At 48.4% G+C, this 2,615-nt stretch overlaps 1 pseudogene; it reads left to right on the top strand.

Annotated features, from left to right (window-relative positions):
- Window positions 1-1,764: 1,764 nt before the first annotated feature.
- LOC126238691 (5S ribosomal RNA) lies at window positions 1,765-1,882 on the top strand (annotated as a pseudogene).
- The last annotated feature ends 733 nt before the right edge of the window (window positions 1,883-2,615 follow it).

Here is a 2,615-nt window from a genome sequence, read left to right as displayed (position 1 = left end):
TGCCACAGAAAAACCGCATGGTGCTCAGTGGCAGTTGACCGTTTGAAGAAGTCTGTTTCAATGCCGTAGGTCAACGGAGGGAGGGAGGTGAGGTAAGAAGGCCTCTAACTTCAGCAGTTTGTAATCCTACATTGAGGAGAGCGCACGTTCCACCACCGCCCCTTCTGTAATCTTTCGGATGACAATGCTCCCTAGTACTTGTGTTCCATTATGACCCATTCACTACGAGTGCGCCAGCCGCGGTGGCCGTGCGGTTCTAGGCGCTCCAGTCCGGAGCCACGCTGCTGCTACGGTCGCAGGTTCGAATCCTGCCTCGGGCATGGGTGTGTGTGATGTCCTTACGTTAGTTAGGTTTAAGTAGTTCTAAGTTCTAGGGGACTGATGACCACAGCAGTTGAGTCCCATAGTGCTCAGAGCCATTTGAACTACGAGTGCTGTTTTTTCACAACAATTTCGATGTGTAATTAGAGCAGTGAAGCATTTTCCATCAGGTGTGGTAACTGTAATAGTTTTGATTATCTGGGTTGCAGGGTGATTATCGAGCAGGCGTCTTTAGCGAACTCTGACGTGAAACAGCAATGGATACAATCCTCAGCTGTGTGCACTTATTAAACTTCTCTCTGTCCAATGGATGTGGAGAGAAAAAGTAAAAAAAGTGAGAAAGGCATAATGATGATGTTGTTAATCGCCGCTTACATAAGAGGGCTGTCCAGAAAGTAAGTTACGATCGATCGCGAAACGGAAACCACTGGGAAAATCCGGTAAAGCTTCGCACAGATGTGTTGCTCAGTGTCTCTAGTATGCCCGTCAATCGTGTCGCGACGCTCTTTTCAGTTTTGAGTGAACAGTGAGAACGTAAAGATGCGTAGGGAATAGCGTCTCCCGCCAAGCATGAGGGCCCGGTTAGAGATTTCGCCTGTGTCACGCAGCCCACATAACACAACTGTCGAGCAGTTCCTTCTTCAAGCCAATTCTCGGCCGCACACTGCAGGGGTAATGAAGACGCTCCTGCAGCGTTTCCGGTGAGAAGTGTTTGATCACCCACAATACAGTCCGTAATTGGCTCCCCCTGAGTCTCATTTCCGCTCACAAAAACAGCTGGCCATGAAGGCAAAATTTTGCGACAGACAACGAGCTGCAGACCTGGCCGAAAGCAAAGGCGGCTGTTTTCTATGACGAGGATATTGGAAAGTTGATACGACAAAACACTACGACAAAACTCGAAGTTGGAGCGGCGACTATGTAGAGAAGTAGGTGGAAGGTGTACCTAACTGTTGCAAATAAAATGTTTCTGGTTTTAACTGTGGTTTCCGTTTCGCGACCGATCGTAACTTACCTTCTGGACAGCCCTCGTAGTTTGTTCGCTACGGTCGCAGGTTCGAATCCTGCCTCGGGCATGGATGTGTGTGATGTCCTTAGGTTAGTTAGGTTTAAGTAGTTCTAAGTTCTAGGGGACTGATGAACTCAGATGCTAAGTCCCATAGTGCTTAGAGCCATTTGAAACATTTTGAACATAGTTTGTTCAATATAAGCACTGGAGACGTGGACGACATGTTGTACAGTGCCAGATTTGCACCTGGTGACCGAAACTGGAACTAATTTATTTCCAGCGTAAATCGATTCGCATTAACGCACACGAACATCTACCATGTTTCAATACCATACGATTATTACAGTCCACACTGTCAATCTGTAAGTAGCTGCACATTAATCATAATCACACGACACTTTTTTCCTAATTTATTTAACCTTCTCCTACAATGTGCCAACGGCCTTGCCGCAGTGGTAACACCGGTTCCCGTCGGATCACCGAAGTTAAGCGCTGTCAGGCTGGGCTAGCACTTGGATGGGTGACCATCCTGTCTGCCGAGCGCCGTTGGCAAGCGGGGTGCCCCTCCTTATCCGCATCCAGTGACGCCTGTGGGCTGAGGATGACACGGCGACCAGTCGGTGCTTTTGGGCCTTCATGGCCTGTGCGGGAGGAGTTTCTTCTACAATGTGTCTTGGATAATGAATACTATAACAACGAATTGCATTTTTTAATAAGTGAAATGAGCCTCAGAACACATTGTTATACACACTGAGCATGTATGGACAGTGGTCGAAAGACAGCGAAACTACTAGTGGGTGACAAGTTGTTTACGTCCACGCCTCCTCACAGAACGTGGAGTTGGTGTCTTCGCCACTCTGTAGAGCAGGGTAGTTGGAGATCTGTGACAGATTGACGACAAAGTACAACGCTGGCTTGGGCACTGGTGTTTCAGAACACATAGTGCACCACACACACATTGTTGAATGTGGCCGTCCGCAACAGACACTCTACGTGTTCCCATGCTGACCCAAGGACATCGTCAGTTACTATCGCAGTGAGCATGGGATCATCCAGATTGGACTGTGGGTCAATGGAAACGTGTCGCGCGGTCAGATGAGTTCCGTTTCGTACTATATTAGGTTGATGGTCGTGTGCGAATACACCGTCGTGGAGACGAACGGCTGCTCGATACATTCACAACACCACGGACTGAGGCTGGTGGGGAAAGTATTTTGAATGAGGGATGTTCACTTTGACTCCCTCGTGATCTGTTGGAGGAATCAAGAACGACAGCTGTGGGCTA

Source organism: Schistocerca nitens, chromosome 2, assembly GCF_023898315.1.
Source record: "Schistocerca nitens isolate TAMUIC-IGC-003100 chromosome 2, iqSchNite1.1, whole genome shotgun sequence".
NCBI lineage: Eukaryota > Metazoa > Arthropoda > Insecta > Orthoptera > Acrididae > Schistocerca > Schistocerca nitens.
This window is presented reverse-complemented; position numbering and strand designations above follow the sequence as displayed.